This window comes from Silurus meridionalis, chromosome 22 (assembly GCF_014805685.1).
Source record: "Silurus meridionalis isolate SWU-2019-XX chromosome 22, ASM1480568v1, whole genome shotgun sequence".
Lineage (NCBI taxonomy): Eukaryota > Metazoa > Chordata > Actinopteri > Siluriformes > Siluridae > Silurus > Silurus meridionalis.
Window position 1 is genome coordinate 12,381,219 of NC_060905.1, and position 20,706 is coordinate 12,401,924.

The following is a 20,706-nucleotide window of genomic DNA, read 5'->3' on the forward strand; positions in this document are numbered from 1 at the left end:
CCTACTATAGATTCTCCACCAAGTTAATGCAGACAACAATAAACTTGTACATCATACAACTCTGTACATTTAAGGATACAATTACGAGAGACAAACAATTCACAAACAAAAAGGAAATCAGTGGCCCTCAATTTGTTTACCAGGAAACTAAAGAAATGTTGGAAATCATCAACTAATGCTCACTTCAACATTTATTTGAAGCTTGAATTTATTCATAATCTCTATAACTTTATATAACATGACAACTCTGCTTATTCAAACTAGATTAATTCTAATACTAGATGTCACAATGCAGACTGGTGTAATAATAAAACAAACAAAAAACCTGTACATACCAACAAACAGTGATCTGTCTTATGTAAAAGTGTGATTGGTTAGGAATTTCAGATAAACTTCTTCACATTGTTTAACAATAAGAAAAAAAATACTTTAGGAGTTTTGATTATGGAGAAATATGTAATGCAAAGCATCAAACTGCAATGAGTAGAATGCATTCTCCTTTTCGCAAATGTGGTAAATAAAAGTTTAAAGTACAAGGTAAAAGAAAAGCGAGTTTTTTTTTTTTTTTTTACTTTCCACTTCTGCTGCTAAGGAAAAAAAAAAACATACATAATGGATTCACTTTCTGCTAAGGATTAATCGAATGGATTGGTCCCCAATGGCTCGTTCTCTCACTGCAGAAAAAAGGTCTAGCTTATATATGGTTCAATAAATCTCTTAATCTGCCATTCTTTTTATTGCCTTTGCTGAAATGTTCACGTTTACGTAAATCTTGTGTTATATAATGAATAACACTATTTTGTGTTTTCACAAGTCACTTTCTTACTCTTAAGTGAGCTGTACACTGTTAGTCAAAATGGAGCTGTTGAATACACAAAGGCATATTGTAAAATAATGAGTTGGTCACAAATGCATATACAGTTTAAGAACATATATTTTGGCATGCTAAACAGCAACAGATTTAGTGGCATTATGACCAGCTCTGATGGTGCACATTTTTTATAATTAGAACCTTGATTTCAGAACGCTGCAATCATGCTGGTCTAAAAGCTACCAATAGGAGCACAGCATAGGATTATGTAAAAACTCATTTGACCACTTCAAAAAACGAAACAATAAAAAAGAAAATTCTTTTATTTCAAGCTCGGTTTGAAGAATGCTTCTGTTCATGCACTCCCAATTCTGTTCAAAAGCCTGGATTGCTCTGATGTGACTGATAACATAAGCAGAACATATTAATTTTTGTGGGAAATCTGGCATAGAAATTGCGCTGTCTGTAACAGAATACTGACAAGTCATGATTATAAAAGACAGCTGTAATCACAATCTAAAATCAGCTTCATTCGAATAGCTTTTTTAATAATTAGTAATTTTGAATTAGATTATTATTATTTTAAATCGTTTTTATTTTCAGAAGATCAAATGACTAATGCTGAATATTGTTTCAACACTATTTACATTTTTCAACACTACCCACTGTCGTATATAAGAAATTTTGTACTAGCTGACACACACACACACACACACACACACACACACACACACACACACACAAAGGCTTGCTCATTTTAGGTTGGATGGCAGAAGCAGTGTGTAGCCGGCCATGGAACCACTGCAGCTCCTTATGCTAATTTGATCGATAATCCTGCTTTTTCTACAGCCCTGTCTCCCCTTTCCATTTTACAGGTTGAAGGAGCTCTAATCAGGAACTGCAGAGATACTAATTAGGGGCCAGCAATGCTACAGGGATTTTCCACAAGCCCTGCTAAACATCTTAAAGAAGCTTTAACCCACACACCAAGCCAGTGCACTTTACATGTATTCTGGGATGTATATCATTAACACAACTAATTCCCCTTATAGTCAACACCCACCCACAACCCACCCACACACACACACACACACACACACACACACACATACACACCCACACACAAACGCTGTCTAATTGAACTTGCATGTGTTTGTATGAATAAAACATACATTAATTGATGAAAGACCTGGAGAAGCCAGATAATTTCTAAAATGCAGGAGCTCTGTGCTCTATCTGTTATTCATCTTATGACATTGATTTAAACAACAGGGTCATGATGTCCAAAAGACAAAGAGGCCTTCTTTTTTTGCAGGTTATGATGTTACACAAATCCCACCTATATGTGTCACCTCTGAATAAGTGCTACCGTTTCAGATGCAGATAAAAAGCATTCAGCTTTAATGCGATCGATTAGACCCAATCTCAGAGCAGTGAGCTAGACAAAGCCACATGAATACCAAAGAGTCTTCTTTTCTAAACAAGATGCAGACAATGAGCAAGATCAGACAGATTACAGCTAACTAATGTATCAGCCAATATCTAAAGTGGCAAAACATTACTGGATTTTAAAACTTAATTAAAATCTTTAAGCCGGTCTCGATAACAGTGTTTGCTGAAGTCTATAAATTAAAAATATGGAAATAATAGCAGGGTAAATAAATATACACACACACACACACACACACACACACACACACACACACACACACACACACACACACACACACACACACAAAACAACTTTTGTCATTTGCTCTTTCATGTAATTGTTTTTTTTATTAGACCACGTGTGCTTTATCTATATACTTTAAGGTTCTCCTACTATACAAATGAAAATTGTGGAAAAATAGGACTGGGCTCAATTGTCCACTTTTCCTGTTCATTTCAGTCATGAACTAGATCCATACTGTGCCTGCTGAAGACATGCACCAAATGCATCACTAAAATGGGCTAAAATATATTAGTCATGGCCACTTTCTTTTTGGCTGTATGAATCTACAGCACTTGGCTTCATGTTATCGCATTTTGTGTATTTCTTATGACGACTAGCAGTGCACAAAAAAGTCTTCTTCTTCTTCTTTCGGCTGCTCCTATTAGGGGTCGCAACAGCAGATCATCCATCTCCATACCCCCTGTTCTCTACATCTGCCTCTTTCAAACTAACTACCTGCATGTCTTCCCTCACCACATCCATAAACCTCCTCTTTAGCCTTCCTCCTTTCCTCTCTCCTGGCGGCTCCATCCTCAGCATTCTCCTACTGATAAACATCTGCACATGTGCAAACATCTCAGTCACACCTCCCTCACATTGTCTCCAATACGTCAGACATGTGCGTTACCTCTAATAAACTCGTTTCTAATCCTGTCCATCCTCGTCACTCCTAATGAAAATCTCAACATCTTCAGCTCTGCTACCTCCAGCTCCACCTCCTGTGTTTTACTCAATGCCACTGTCTCTAAACCATACAACATCGCAGGTCTCACCACAGTCCTATAAACTTTCCCTTTCACTCTTGCAGACACTCTTCTATCACAAATCACTCCTGCCACTCTCCTCCACCCACTCCACCCTGCCTGCACTCTTTTCTTCACTTCTCTAACACACTCTCCATTACTTTGCACTGTTGACCCCAGGTACTTAAACTCATCCACCTTCTCCACCTCTTCTCCCTGCAACCACACCACTCCACTGCCCTCCCTCTCATTCATACACATGTATTTTGTCTTACTCCTACTAACTTTCATTCCCCTTCTCTCCAGCACGTACCTCCACCTTTCCAGGCTCTTCTTAACATCATAGTCCACGGAGACTCCTGTATGACCTCGTCTCTCAACCTGTCCATCACCACTGCAAACAGGAAAGGGCTCAGAGCCGATCCTTGATGCAGTTCAACTTCCACCTTAAACCAGTCTGTCCTTCCTACTGCACACTTCACTGCTGTCACACTGTCCTCATACATGTCCTGACATATTTCTCTGACACACCTGACTTCCTCATACAATACCACAACTCCTCTCTCTGTACCCTGTCGTACGATTTCATCAAATCCACAAACACACAATGCAGCTCCTTCTGACCTTCTCTATACTTCTAAATCAACATTCTCAAAGCAAATATTGCATCTGTAGTGCTCTTCCTTAGCATGAATAATTTAAACAATTTAAAAAATATATTTAATTGTATAAATTATATAATTATGATTATATTCTTTATGCACAGAAAACCAAAACCTAAAGAAATCCTGTGCCTATCTAAAGAAACCACTCAGATTATACAGTCTCTGTTTTTTTTTCTGTGATGTACACAAACCTACCAATTTCTAGTTCATTTTAATAAAACTTTAGTGAAATTTTAGATCGTAGAATAGATCTGAGAAGAACTGCATAAAATAGTATAGAAATTATTACATTTATTGTCATGATAGGAGTACAGTGAAATTCAATTGGCATTTCCTATTATAAGAATATGCAAAAAGGTGTATGTAAAATTGAAATACAAGAACACAGTACATAATATTCTATTAGGTATTTTACATACATATACATATACTTTTTCTTATTCTATTCCTGTAGTTGAGGATAAATCAAATTTGGAATCTCTGTGTTGGATTATTAACTATTGCAACATTGAATGTTGTTATTTGTATTTTTTTTTTTTAGGTTTAGTGATTTTACATAATTTTTTGGTTGTGTTCATTCTTAATAATTATAGATTGATGTTTTTTCTCAGTGGATATATTTTATTTTAAATTGTGTTGCTATTAAATAATGGTTAAAGCAAGTCATGACTGCATTTAGCTTTTTCTTAAAGCATTCTCTTACACACTATAAAGGAACCTTAAACTGAACACAAGAAATAGCCACTATTGTGTATTTCTGAAGAAGCTATGTCAGGTAGTTACATGACTTGTATATCATGCTGCATATTTCTACTTGCATGCAGTATTAACTTAAAAACTACAGAATTGCCAGGGCTAAAGTAAATCATCAATTTCATGCATGTTTCTCTGCATTCTGCAGGTATTTGTGTTATTGAGATTATGTGGTAATGTACAGCATTCAGCCACTTTTAAACTTGCAGCGTAGACAGTATACACAGCCACAGGGAATTACTACATGCGCATCTGCATCGCATGCATCTGCAGACAAGTTCATAGCCTGTTATGTATGTACATTCTTTATCAGGTTAACTCTCGTTTTCTTTCCCACTTTGCTGGCCTGCATTACTTTGTTATGATTTTTGGCTTTCCAGCTGCTCACTAAAGCAAGGGACTCATGAACCACTTTGTCATACTATAATTTCATTATATTTAATATCTGTACATTGTTATGTTCAAAGTAATTGTACGAGGTACAAAGAAGTACAAAGAAGCGCAAAATTGGGGGTGGGGGTTGGGGGGGCCGTAAAACAGAAAGCCAAATTAATCAAAACCATAATTCAGTCTCCTTCTAAAATCTTTTCCTGCTGCTTTTGAGTTCTAAGGCAAGCAAATGAAGACATGACAAAGCAACGATTTATCAATTTCTCTTTCTACCTCTGAGTGCACCCCTGCACTGGCTCAGTCTGCTTGACTACAAACGTCTGTGTTTCATGTGACATCAATCTTTAAATAGAGACTGAATTGCAGAATGCAGCACATTGAATTTGCTCACAAATTGAGCTACTTTCCCAGATCCCACTGACAGAAATCAAATCCCTGAAATTTGTTAAGGGCCTTGGGATGGCCACAAGTACATACAAGTATGCAGTTTGAAAATTACCAACTTCATTTCTGATTCCTTTTTTCCTGTGCCTATATAACAAACTAGAAATATATGCATTAGCAGCTCATGTCAAAAGTATATTGGAAATCTTGCATAAAAGCCCTGAGCTGTGGAGAGCTTGCAATGCTGCAAGGGGTTAATGAGTTGAAGGAGTGTAAAATTACATCTCATCTTTAGTGAACTCTCTCAACCCGTCTAATTTTTCACATGTGAAGTCGAGAATAGATTGTGACACAAAGGAGCTATCAACAGGAAGCATCCATCTTGTATATTTAAAGGGTCATGGACTGAATTCATGTACTATTAAAATACAATACGTTAAACCAAGCTGTTGCTTCTCACAGTCCACACCAAGGCCTTGAAAAAAGGGCAATTTTGTCACAATTTCTTTTACAGATTCCACAACACACATCACAGCAAAGCTCTAAAGCCAGAAAAAAGAAGATGGAAGAGATTTCTTGAATAGATATAAGAAAGCAGATGCTGCATTGCTTTTATGTTTATGTTTTGTTCAAAAACATAAAAACCTGGCCCTGGCATCCACCATCAGCTACAGCAGTGCGTTTTTACTATTGGCGAGCAATTAAAGGGTGATGTGATGTATGTGGAGGAAGACTGAACACTGATTCCCTCACTCCTGATTAGTCAAAAGCTCCACCCATTTCCAGTTCTTATTATTTCCTTTCCTTTTCTCTTTTTAGCTACATGAACATGCATGAATTAATATTGTTCCTGGCTCAGTGCTGTGAGTGCTCATATGCTTTTTACTACTTATATTTATTGCTGGTTTTCAAGAGCCTTGCTTTCATTTTCATGTTCATGTACTTTCTCGTTTTGTATTTAAAAACAATTCTGCCGGCTTAAACCATGATGCATCAAATGGTTCGAATAAAGCTTGTATGCACTGTACAGTCTTTGACTTCCACTTGTCACATTAGAGAGGTTTATTTATGTAAAGCCTGCCAGCGTGCTTATTCAACCTCCTACAGCTGTCCCCTTCTAGCGCTCTACCTGAAAATCTGTCATGCTCTGCTGAACACTGCCCAGCCTGCTCCTCTCTGATTTGTATATTTGCATATGTTTGTGTGGCTAATTACAGTGTGGCTAATCTTGGCTTTGGTAGGAAATAATAAATTTTGGAAGGTATTTACTCTAAGCAGTCAGCTATATCACTTTAAGGCTGACTGGTGATAGAAATACAAGAAGGCATAATTCATGTAATCTCTAAAATATAACTACATATAGTAGAGTTTACAGAGCGATTCAATTACGGACCACTCTTACTCCTAACTTTCAAAGGTGCGAATAAGCCGCAAACTTGGCTTAACTGAGACAGCTTTTAATGCTGAACCATAAATTATTAATTATGACTGCAATTAAGACCATTCAAAATGTTTTTATTTTTTTTTTCGCAATGAAACTTACATTACCACCACTTCGCTGAGCACTGTGAGCTTATAAATATATATATATATTTTTTATAAAATATTAAACTAAAATAAAAAATGTTAATAAATTATTTAAATTGTAATTTCTGTGTGTGTCTGTGCATACACACACACACACACACACTTATTCAAGTTATTCTTGATTGTACTTGCTATTATTTTACATAAAAAATGTAATTAATAAGCAAATACAAATATTAAACCGTAAATTAAGAAGTTACTGAAGAAAAATTTATAAACACAGAAAATCTGTCATTTATCAAAATGCTGCACGGGTTAATGAGCACGGTCATTCTTCAGTTGTCAGATCTGACCATTTGTATTAAAGTAAATCCTCCTACTCCTGTGCCTTTCTGGTCACAATGTACACCTGTACTCTAGATAGATGAGTCATGCCTGTTTAGAGCATGAAATAAGTTCCTACATCTCTGCAAGTTCATCTCCTGTCATGTGGTTTCACTTAAACCAAAAACAATAATAAATAAGTAAACAAACATTGCTTTCTTTTGCTCAAACTATAGCTATAGTTTCTGAGCCTATGAGCCAGAACTAAACCATTTATTTAAATGTGATTAGATAAGCTGAAACATCTGCTACAGTTCAGCTACAGTTTATGTTTAAAAAAAAATCACTATTCTACAGCCATCATTTTTTTTCATATATTGATTGCCCCTACCGCAGTATTTTTCAAGTGGTCATTTCAGTCCCGTGAAATACTTGTATCTGGCACTTGAAAAGCCGTGGCCTGTAGGTTGTTGCTGTCAAACAACTCAATGAAGAAATAGCTTTATTACTTGAACATGGACATGTTTGCTACAGTTAGTCCATTACTTCTAACATGTTCAGACAAAAGATGCTCCCTTAAAGCTCTAAAATGGCTTTAAACAAGATGTTGAAGCACAGTACTGCAACAGAGCTCCACAATGTATATTCAGCATGCTGTTTTCACTGACTATAATCAGAGATTACTGAGCTCCAAGAAGATGTCTCATGGTGTTTAAAAGGTCTACATAAACAGTATATCTGTATCATTTTACTGAAATATAGTTTGTTTTAAACTGATTTTGTAATAAAACTGTTCTTTGAATCCATAATTCTTGCAAAGGTTTGTTCTTGTCTCAGTGATATTGATAGTCTCTTGAGCTCTCCTGAAAGGATTTAGGTGTTATTGCATGTGGCAGAACTTCTTATTGGGTGTCAGCAGTGTGTGTGTTCACACAGGAACTAGCAAATCCAGACTCATCAACTAGGCTATAAGCAAGAACACTTAGGATGGATTATCCCCTTCAGAGCCATTTTGCCTCGGCCCCTCAACCATAAGGCCAGAATATGAAGCAAAATAGTGAGGTAGCACACTGCAAAGGGCAAAATTAAATATTCAGTTAAGCTGCTTCATTTTTCTTTCTTTTTTGATGCAGAATATAATATTTAGAATAGAATAGTAAATTAGGTCTGCCAAACATTACCACCCACCAGCAATACTGTGGTTAAAATTAATCCTGATATTGCATCCATAAAGCTATAAAAGGAAACTGCCAGACCAGCGATTTACAGAATTTAGCAGAAATCTTTATGCCTGGTGAAAAAAAATAAATAAAAAAATATATATATATATATATATATATATATATATATATATATATATATATATATATATATATATATATATATATATATGTATACATGTGTACCATGTTTAAAGAATTAGGTCATAGTAAAAAAAATACAAAAACACCTTAGAGAAATGTAAGTCTGTTGTATGTGCACAATGAAGTCTCTTCCCAAGACATCTGATAATTATCCTCTAAAATGATCTTGTAATGGCATCTTTCTATTTTAGTTCTAGATCCAGGTGGCCTTGTCTACAATAACAGTAACCAAATCAGTGAAATGCAGTTAATGGCTTCCTGTTTTTCCCCCACATTAGTTCAGTGTTAATTAGTGCCAAGAAAAGATGTGACCTCACTGCTGGACTTGGACAGAAGAAAATACCATGACTTGACCTGGCTCTGTGCAAGACTCATTAATTAAACCCTGTTAGCATTTCTCTGCTGCATGATTACAGGTGTCAATTAGAGCATTGAGCTAGCATCAATTGCCTTGACATCATCCAGTTAAGATAAATATCTGTGAAAAACGTGCAAGGCATTAGTGGAAGTACACTCGTGACCTCTTTAATAGGAACAACTTTACACTTGCAAGTTCATGAAATTATCCAATCAACCAATCATGCGGCCACAACAGAATGCATGCATAAAATCTTGCACATAGAGGTCAAGAGCTTCACTTAATGTACTTAATTGTAAAAGCACTTCAAAACATCAGAATGGAGAGAAAATATGATTATTTTCATCACATGGTTATAAATAGTGGTTATTTGAGTTCAGCTTTCCTATCAGTTCAAACCACTTTAGCCATTACCATATGACCAATTTTTTATTATTTTTTTACCCTTTTTCTGTGTCAGTTCTAGAGACTGTTGAGTGTGAATCTGCATCTGCATAGTTAAATGCACTGTGGTGCTGGCACATGAGTGGCCGATTGGATAACTGTATTCAGGGGTGCAGGTGCTCCAGATAAAGTGGAATGTCACTGTATGCCCCTTTCTCTCAATAACATATAGTAGTAGGATATCAGTGAAAAATAGACCCGCTAGTGAAATGTGTCTCCAAATCACTGGAAAGATTTATCTTCATAGCTTTGTTAAAAAGGTAAAGGAGCACAGAGTACTAGCGCTCCAAGGCACCTTTGCTATCTGCTTACATTCCACTCGTACCTCTTTTGGTCATACACACTGACAGGAACATGAAAGCAAGCGGAAACTAGGTTTGCATAAAGCATATTAAACGCCTTAAATTTAACAATGGAAATAAAAGTGTAGGACAACCTGAATGACAAGTATTTAATCTGTATTTCTATGAGCAGCAAATACAGCTCACATTCATAATATTCCCCAGAACGCTATTAGGAAGTATATAAGAAAAATAATCCTCAGGCTTAGGTGTAAGCCTGTCTCGGCTGTGAAGGAGTCTGGGTGTGGATAACTGCCTCAAGAGATCAGGGAGATATGCCATAACTAGACCATTAAGGGCTATAAAAGCCAAAAGCAAGACCTTGCAGTAAATGTAAAATGTAACAGGAAGTCAATGCAAATCAAATAAGACATATTTTAATTGACATTAAAAAGCAATACACCCTGACTTCCTGGAATGATTTAAATCTTATTTAGAAAGACGGCAGGAGACATGGCCAGATGTAAATGCATAAAGACAATCTATTGTCCTTATTTCAAGAGGTGATCAGTGAGCTATGTTAATTTAGTAAATAATAAATTATATTATATTATATTATATATATATATATATATATATATATATATATATATATATATATATATATATATATCGCATCAACATCCTTTCTTAACTCACACACACACACACACACACACGTACACACACATATATAAAATATATAAATAATATAAAATATTATAAATTCCACTGAAAAATAATTTTAAATCATTTGTTTTACTGATGCGCCAAGTCTCAAATCAAGCACCAAAATCCGCCATGATGTACACATCCGCAATTAAAACCATGGAAACCGTGTGGAAACCGTACGTGTCCAATAGTCGCATTTGGTGTCCTGATGATTTAGGTAATTTAAAACACCATAATTACTTCAAAACATTTACGAGAATATTTTGTCTTCATGCTCTGTGTTGAGTCTGGTTTCACTAATAATAAACATAATTTTGCATAAAGCATCCATATTTGTCCATTGCCATGTTGATTAGAGTATTAAAAACTTTAATTTAAGGTAGTTTTAGAACAGATACTGAATGTGCGAGTAAGTTGTGATTAATCGCGAGTTAACTCATGACAATTATGCGATCAATTTGATATTTTAATTGATTGACAGCCCTAGTAAATATAAATCCGAGCCCTCAAAGTTGGCTTTCATGAACTCCCTGTTTCCAAATTACTAATCGAGCACAGGTGTGCTCAATTACTCACACACCTTCAAACACAAAAAGAGACTCTATTTATTAAATCAATTCGAAGTAATGCTCTTTGTGACCCGTTCCATAGACTTACAATGGCATATATTTATGAGCAATATCTTGTGGATGACTTTTGCCTTCTTTTTTTTTTTTTTTTTTTTATCTGTTTTGCCAATTGGATTCTGTTTGTATTCGCTTGACTTCTGTCTGGATTATATTTTCTGCTATCAATCTGAATATTACTTTTTTGAATAAAGACTTTTTTTTTTCCTGCACTTGTATCCATCTGCATTTCATTACAATATGATTTATTCAAATAGGCTACATATTAGGAAGTAAGAAATCAGTTTGAACTGTTTTGGATACAGATGCAGTGGCAACATAACATCAAACTAATGACTCTTTTTAAATAACTTGTAGTGAGCATAACCATGGCATTATTACAAGTTATTATAATATAGCATATTCTTATTTGGACATAGCACATGTCAGTAAGTGATCAATTTTCTTTCTAAAAAAGACCTCTTGTGAGGATAGCCCATGATTCAAACACTGTCTTACTGTTCTAATTATCAATTTCTGATAAAAATTTTGTTTACTTTACACTAATAGGAAATGTATATTGTTTTGATATATATTTTGTAGTATGATCAACTGACATGTTTGATCACCGCCACTATCAGTTCTGTTAACAGTTAAATGGTTAAGTTGGTAATCAAATTGTCACTTTCTTAAAAAAATAATAAGTAAATAAATCCATCTGATAAACAATTAAATATAATTGTAATAGTACAAATGCATCTGTTTAAGTCAGAATGATGAATATATAATCAATATGCACACAAAAGAAAATGTCTCAATTTCCTTGCACCTGTGTATGACAGTTGATCGGAATCTTCATTTGAACCGCTGAGCTAATTAATGTATGGATTAGTGTAAACAGATGTGCTACATGGTTACCAGAATGTAGCCTAACTTGCTGTTCCGGCACTGCTCACTCCTTTCTGTTCTCATTAGCTGCTTCTCAGCTGCTCTTAATTCCTGTCAGGCCTAATTAAAAGTGCAAAGAACACAATCTTCCTACCACATCATCCTGTGAACACAGTTTCTATCCAATCACAAGCTTACACTGCAATGCCTGTTATCTCCTGTGTGCGTGCTCTCTCTCTCTCTCTCTCTCTCTCTCTCTCTCTCCTGTAGAAAATTCTCAAAGTAAAAAGTAAAACTCTTTAATTTAAGCAGTAGTTTATTATGCAATTATTTTTTCCTTGTGTCACTTTAGGCTTAGTTTTACCTGAAAGCTGCACCACCAAGCTGGTCATTATGAATATTGAGATCTCACTTTTGCTTGTAGACGTTAAAGATTAAATTGAAAGAATATACTGGAACAAGAATATACTGGTGTTATGTGTATCAGTAAAAGCTGTATATTTATGTTCTGGCTTTGGTTAGATGTGCTGATCAAGAAAAACTTCCAATTATCTCATTTATAGGACTGAGTAGCTGAGGGCTAAAGACATTGCTCAGTGGCCCAAATGCCACAACAAGGGCAGTTCGGCAGTGCTGAGATTTGAAATTGTGACCTTGTGAGCAGAGGTTCAATGTCTTAATCACTGAGCTACCATGTCCATATAAACTGTATATTAATTGCACTGTGGTATAAAAAAAGGAAAGAAATATATTGCATGCAAGGTCTTACACACAAAACACAATGGTGTCAGTGACTCAGTCTTTATGTTTGTGAAGAAACTAGGTCATCACTGGTTTAGTTAAGGTTTTTTTTTTTTTTTGCTACTATTGTGGAGATACCCTGTCAGATTCACAAAACACCTTTCGAAAGTAAAAAAACCTAGGTGTTCAGAGGCACATACAGTATCTACAATGCTGTATCCATTAAAGCATCCTTTCTTGAGGACATTTAAGGCAAATAAGCAATTACTAACAATCCCTAATCATGCTGATCTCCAAGAGCTCTATTAAAAATCTCTTTATTTGCCCCTATTTCCTTGCAATGTGTCACACAAAAACTCCTAAGAGTGCAATGTGTGCAAACGGCATTCATATTTCATAAAGATGTTCCTCAGTGTTTGTTCTCTGACTCTCATACAAGACATCGTTGTGTTTCCACAACCACTGATCTCAAATCCAACATGGCCTCACAGAGGAATTACTGTAGCTGTTGCAGAACTGCATTTCCCTACACGGGTCTGCACACACTTGCGTACAGTGGTATCAGTGCTGGCATGGTATAGCAGTGTGTAGAAAGCAGATTGATGATGGAAGGATGTAATGTGTGAATCTCTCAGCAGTGGCAAACAGCAGGGAGGCTATAGCGACTGCAGAGAGAGGCTACAAGGGCGCAAGGGGAGGCCGCTATAGCTTTAAAGATTTGCATCCACAAATCGATACACAGACACAGATACAGACACCAGGTGGACAATTTAATACCACAGAGCAATAATATGAGAGGGACTATGTATCAAGTCTATGCAATGAATATAGAATGTCTAATATACAGGATCGTAAATTTTATAAAATACTTTAAATGAGTTAAAGTAGTTACGTAATGGATGTGACTAGTGACTTGTCTCAGCTGGCAAAGATGTGTTCTTGTATAAAACTCCACATAGTCTAAACCAGTTGTTTACATAGCAACAGAGAGGTCAGGTCAATATGGATCTCTGTAGCATATAAGGTTATTGGTTTTACCTGCTATGAGAGCAAATGAGAAGAAAAAACATATCTGTACGTGCTATAAGCTCTATAGCGTCAAATAAACATATTCTGTAAGTGTATTCATTTAAACAGGCTATAAGGTATTTAACCTTTACTAGCTGAACCATAGATACAGTACATTTTTCTCCAGGTTTTTTAAAGACCTGAGTGTGTATAAATGCATAAATGGAACAACCCATTCTGTAAATTCTTAAGGTTTTACCATATTCTCCTCTCACACCAAAATCTTACACTATACAGAATACATATTAAAAAGTGAGACAAATAATCAGATTGCAGGCTGCTTTCAATATACACACAAAATTCAAGCTTCCATAACCTAGTAGACCGTAAAGACTAAAACATGTTTTTCTGGTCCTGCCCATTTGTTATATGCATGGCTAGGAACCTTCTTATCTGTAAGTTGTTGAAGTAATATTCAAGAATTCACATTGGTCCAGAATTGATCCAATACAAACTTCAACAGGAAGCTGCCTTCACTCAGCACAGGTGCAATGTCAACTGAAGATACAGTATGTTATTTTTCATAATAATATTCCAATATTTTTATTGTATTCTTTTTTTTTTTTCTCAGCTATATTCCAACCTTCTCATCTATAATAGGCCAGTACTTTTCAAAAGCAGTTCAGCAGTTGGACAATTAAAAGAAATCATTCACATTTCCATGGCAACCACAACAAAAGAGTGGAAAATAGGCATCAAAGATGTATTTTTTTTCTCACCTAGGTAATGGAGGTCCTTTGGAGTTCATCAAAATATCACAAATGCCCTCAGTTTATGTTCCACTTATGAGGCCCTACTTTGAAAACAGGAAGCCTGAAAAGGACAAAAGGACATAGTTTTCTTAGTAATAATAAGTTCCAATTAGATCTTCTGGGTATTTCTACTACTTAATATCATTGTCTGTATGTCAATTCAAACCATGTATTTTCGAATATACAGCGTTATTCAAAAAGAATGAACCGATATCATGACGCATTGCTTTAGTTCTCAAGCATCCTCATGGAATGAGTCAGTGACCATTTGAAAAAGGAGTTATCTAAGTTTTGACTGGCTGCGACAGGGGCGAAGTAGTCGCGTCGTTCTTCAGCAAACGTTAAGTTGTTATATTGGGTAATAAAATCGGTTAATTCTTTTTGAATAACCCTGTATATTTATAGCTGCAAATAATACACTTATGGCATAACTTGGCCAGAGTGACTCCAATACGTCCTTGTATCTATACTACAGTAGGTACACCTGCTTTTTTAAAAGAATTCATCTTTTGTTCATTCAAACCAAACCGACTGCACCCATGATGGTAATGCCATATTATTTCACTTGCAATAAAAATTCAATTGAATCTTTCAGAAAAAAATCTAGATCAAATAACAGGATCGATAATTTAATTGTTTATTATTTTAAAATACATATAATATATAATGTATACTGAAATGGAAGACATCAGTTGAATTTCTTTATTGACTTTCTTAAAGCATGCCAGTGTACTGCTGACTATTTCATCTTGGGATGACTGTCTTAGCTGTACAGAATATTAAAATAAGATGGGTCTGAAAGTGCATGGGCTGAATTGCAATGTATGAAGTTGACTTTCCCCCTTCACAAATACCACAGAAATACCAAATACACACACACACACACACACACACACACACACACACACACACACACACAACCTTTTATTGTAGCATGAACTGCACTGTCCCCAGGTTTTAATAAAGCTGCCCACCTGTGATGAATACTGACCAGACAGAGAGAGTGAAAGAGAGAGGGAGAGAGAGAGAAAAAGAGAAGAGAGATAGATAGAGAGAGAGAGAGAGAGAGAGAGAGAGAGAGAGAGAGAGAGAGAGATACCATATGGACCAAAGTTTGTAGACACTTGGCCATAGGTTTTTGAATGTGCTTCTTAAAAATAAATTTACATTTATTCCCCATTTGCTGATTATAATAAACTTCACAATTTTGAGAAAATGTTTACTCAAGATCTTCCGCTCCAAACCATGTTAATCATATCTTCATGGAACTCGCTTTGTGCACAAAAGTATTGCCATGCTGGAAAAGGCTTGGGTCTCCTAGTCTCTTAGATTCAAATACGCCCAATACAACTTTGTGCCTTCAACTTTGTGGAGAAGATTGTTTCTAGGGTAAGTATTCAACCCTGGTTCTCTGAGGAAACGATGTAAGCCTGCCCTCCAAGGCCGAGGAAGTCCGAAGGGGCTTGGTGGGCAGCGCTGGGGCCTTGAGGGACAATACAGCACCCAGAGACAGATAGCCAGCGAGTGTCTCTTCAACCCAGGGCATTGTCCCATAACCGCACTCTTTCAGTCCTACTACATCAGTGTAGAGGGAAACATTGGGACTAAAGAGGCGGGCTGAGTATAGGCTGCTCCATGAACTGGACACCTCATTGTGCAGACCCCGACGTGGAGGCAGTGACGTAGATCGCAAAAAGCACGAGTCCAGCTGCTGAAAGGGATGCTTTATGCTTCCAAACCTTGAGAGAAAGAGCTGGCTCTGGCAGGTGAGGCAGAAGAAATAGACAGGCCTGTCTCCAAATTCTTCACCAGATTCGCCTTGGCGGAAGCGGGGCCAGAACCACAAGGAGTGGAAGCCCTCTCCTTGAATAGCGCTCTCCTGGAGCGGCGCGTCTACCTGGACATACAGTCGCAATGCAGGCAGCCGGCTCCCACAAGAGCCTACCGAGCATGCTCCTCTCCCAGGCAAGCTACACACAAACTGTGTGTATGCTCCCCTCATTGCCTTCCATTTTCTTATTATTTATTTTCCTCATATTATTATTTTATTTTTTTCACACACAGACACACACAGAGCGCTTCCTGAGCAAACAAAAGCTAGCGCCATCTTCACCGCATGTGCTTTTTATAGCTTCCTGGTTGTGACATCACGTGACATTGTCGGGTTCCTCTCAAGGTTTGCTGGATTCCTCTCAAGGTTTCTTTCCCATAACATCTAAGGGAGTTTTTCCTTGCCACAGTCACCATGGCTGCTCATCAGGGATAAATACACATTGTTCACCTTAATTGTTAAATTCTGTAAAGCTGCTTTGAGACAATGTCTGTTGTGAAAAGCTCTATAGAAATAAACTCGACTTGACTTGACATCATCGTGGTGACATCACGACTTTCTGTTGGACAGATTACAGACATGATTCATAATTCTGTACTTACTTGTATCTATTTATTATTATTAAACAACTTTTTTTTTCTAATTATTGTATTGTTTTTATTTTATTTTCATTTTTGTACTTTTTTTTATATTTGTCATGCCAATAAAGCAACAGTTTGACTCTTAAATGCATGAGAAAGAGTCTGGTTGTGTCAAAACACCAAAATATACTTTGTATACACATATATATCTATCGCTATTTGCGTTAGATGCAAACTGTACGACAACTTGCAACATTTTGTGTGCAGAATAGCATAACTGGTATTCCATAACCATGAACTCATCATAAAAAAAGCCACATCTATAAAATAACAAATTATACACTTACACTTAAGTACTGAGAGTTTTATATAAATAGGCTTTCTGATCTTTCCTCAATGCTGGATTGAAAATGTTCTCTCCATGGTAACTGCCCTTGTAGTATGGATGCAGCAGATAGAGATAAGGTAAAAAACGTTGGAGTGTTTCTTTAATGTTCATCCATATGAGCTGCTCTCCCTCCCTCATCTGCACTCTAGTGTCCCAGTCCTCATTAACAAGTGTTCGAACAGTATAGCCGAGCAAAGGAGCCTTGTGTGAGCAGCTGAACTCATCTATGTGTCTACGTGTTCTGTAGTAGAGGCCGACCTTGGACATACAGTGTTTTTTAAATTGGAATTAATAGAGACATTTGAAATAAAAGGTTTCCTACCACACACACACACACACACACACACACACACACACACACTACATCAGTATAGATCAGCACTTATGTGTGGCAGCACCGGGGACATTATCAATAAAAGATGCACACGCCAAAGGAAATTTCCAAAATATGGCAAAATATGGAAATGGCCTGTTGTTTCTTTTTTGAGGAAATATCACTCATGTAATTTCAAAAGTAGGTCACAGCCTGTTCTTTCCTAATGAGACAGCACGTGATCATTAATTGTCTTTTCAGTACAAGAAGTATGACAGAAGGGCCACAAAACTGCCGCCAGCCATCATTACAGCAGTCACGTCGGAGCGATGCTTTTTTTCCCCACCTCCCTGCTCTTCTGTCATCTGATTCACACTCTATCGCTCTTAATGATTCTAATTATTCTCCTGTTTCGTTGTTGCACAGCCTTTCTGATTTCAAGAAGCAGAATACGCCATTTCGTCTTGTCCCTCTTCTGTCTTGCTGTAGATTGTATAGGAGAGATTGCCCTTAAAAAAAAAAAATTCAAGTATTCCCAAAATAAATTCTTCTAAATCTAATTACTTGCTAAAATAATTTCAATTTGTGTCATGATGACAAATGCATAAAAGGAAATAGACTTTCCATTACTGTGACACAACTAAAGATTTATGCAACTCCACCTAATTTTACATTGGTACATTAAGCAGGCACTTTTAACCATAAACATTTAAACAAATATTCAGCATCTACAGTGAAACTAATAAGAAAATCAGTGCAGTATAAGACAGTGGTTAACTAAACTGTGAAAAAGTCTGAACTGGTAAACATGCCATTGCTATGACTGAATTATAGACAACATTTAACAAGGGAAACATGAAATCTACTGTAGGTTTCTGCTTCTGTAGTGTGTCTTAATAAGAAAAACTGCCAGCACCTCCGCACACTCCTATATTGAGCACTATTCAGGTCATTACCCTTGTAGATTGTTTCCTCTGCAGAAAGGAAAATATAGCAAACATGCTCAAAATTTCCAGTTGATGGCAAAGGTTTGGAAGAAATTGAGGTATAACTTCACTTCTACTTTGTTCTCTTTAATATCCTTTTTCTCTAGAATGGATACATAGGAATAAACCCTTCATTGTTTATCACTAATAACATGGCAGACAATCAGCAAATGATTTATTAAAGGTCCAACATCATAGACCCATCAGCCAATGAACTCATACTCGGACACACATCTTGATGGCAACATCCATTAATTTGCTTACCTTTTTAAATTCACTTTTTTTTTTAATCAGTAACTCTTACAATATGTTATTGCCTTCTTAAATTGTATTTGTGTGTGAACAGAAAAAATAAGATGTACAGTAAATAAGAATAAACACAAGTACATGGTTGGGGAAATTACACCAAAACATAAAAGATTGTATTAGAGCCCTATTGATTCAGTGTTAGAAAGATAAAAGGTTCAGTAAAAGCATCACAGCAATGACTTGATCTGGAAAGTAATGCGATTCTGTACCCCAGATCTTTGAAGCATGCCTTAGATCTGTCATGATTGGCTGTAATTGAGGCAGAATATGTAGTTGTAAAAAAGCTTACCACCTCAGTACAGGAATCACAGCAAGTTGAGAAAAACTGGTTATATGCAAATGGATAGAACCCAAAAATGCACAACATAGTGACAAAATACTATTCTGTACAGGTTTATTATCTGTATCTGTCAGAATCGACCTCTATTCTGTATTCTGAATCTACCATATACTGTAATCAGAAACGTGTGTTCACTGATCACAATAATATATTCTGTCCTGTGGTCCTTAAAGCTATACAGTGCTTCCTGTCATTTCTTATTTGGAGGCTTTACAAACAACAAACTTACCTGAAATAACTAGGTCTGATCACAAAGAATAGGGTTACTTACAATAAAAAGCAACATTGATGCAAAATGGCAAAAAAATTCAAAAATAACAATACGAATGCTTAACATCTATTGTTTCCGAATGGAAAAGGTTAAAGCGATTAACACAGTGCAACAAAACCAACTAAGTGATTAATGACAGAGTTAAATGGCAATTAAAAAAGCCATTCTAAAATCACTGCACTAAACAGGTAACATCATGAAATGTCTTTCAGTTTCTTGCACCAGTTCCTTGCATTTACACTTTCACATACTTGAGGTTTATTTGGTCTGTACCTTATAGCATAAAGTGTCTTTTTGTGAAATTGCATTAAATAGCTTGTGATTTTCTTGCAAAAAGAAGCAGGACCCCCTCCAGTAAAGTTGTTTGGTTGTCATCTCTGGAATGGGATCTTGGAACCCTTAACAGTTATGTTTTTTTTTTTTTTTGCTGTTGTTGTTTCTTTCTCTTTTTTTTAATACTGTGTGACTGGACTTTTTTTTGCAGCTGCATATTGTAATGCCTTAATCTTACTATCCCTGCCCACTTTTGGGGTTGGTCCATCTTAACATTTCCTTCTAATGTCAACTGACTTGCTCAATAGGGACCTAAATTCAGTGTTGGGCAGTAACGCGTTACTTGTTTTTACAGTAACTAATACTGTAACGCGTTACTTTTAAAAATAAAGTAACTTTGTTACCGTTACCGTATGGTGCGTTACCCGTTACTTTTTTAAATGAATTAATTTTGGCTGAAGTGTAGACTACAGCCTAACTTGCTTACAGCAGCGTCGCATTGTAGGATTGGTGGATAAACCACTGTAAACAGGAAAAAGACGCATTGTAGGATTAATGGATTACCCTCTGTATACACAAAGAAGATGCGCTGTGGGTGTGTCTCCGTTTATTCAGGTCTGTGTGGCAGTAATAGCGAGTCAAGGAGAGAGCAAGACAAGTTTCTCAAAGTGGAAATATGCTCATTATTTCACTTTAGTTGAGTATAAAGACAAAACCTTTTGAGTCAAATGTAAGCTGTGTCTTTCTGGTTTGAAGCTCGTATCTACTGCGATAAACAGTAACTCCAATCTGTTGAAGCTCCTCCAGAAACTCCATGCTAGAAGCTAGAAGCTAGAAGCTAACCCGGTGTTCTGTTCTACATTGTTGATAGTTTTCATACTTCAGCTGTGA

General features: G+C 36.3%; 1 protein-coding gene across 4 annotated transcripts in view; it reads right to left on the reverse strand.

Annotated features, from left to right (window-relative positions):
* The window catches only part of dlgap3 (discs, large (Drosophila) homolog-associated protein 3), a 155,336-nt gene that overhangs the window by 74,612 nt on the left and 60,018 nt on the right, over positions 1-20,706 (reverse strand). Inside the window, exon 2 of one of the 4 annotated variants that reach the window (XM_046834838.1) lies at positions 14,491-14,584. The exons of 1 other annotated variant lie outside the window; for it this stretch is intronic. The gene's annotated coding sequence lies outside the window, so the exon portion shown is untranslated. Of the gene's footprint in view, positions 1-11,903; positions 12,061-14,490; positions 14,585-20,706 lie in introns of those variants that run through there. 2 more of the 4 variants (XM_046834839.1, XM_046834837.1) reach the window with 2 other exon arrangements.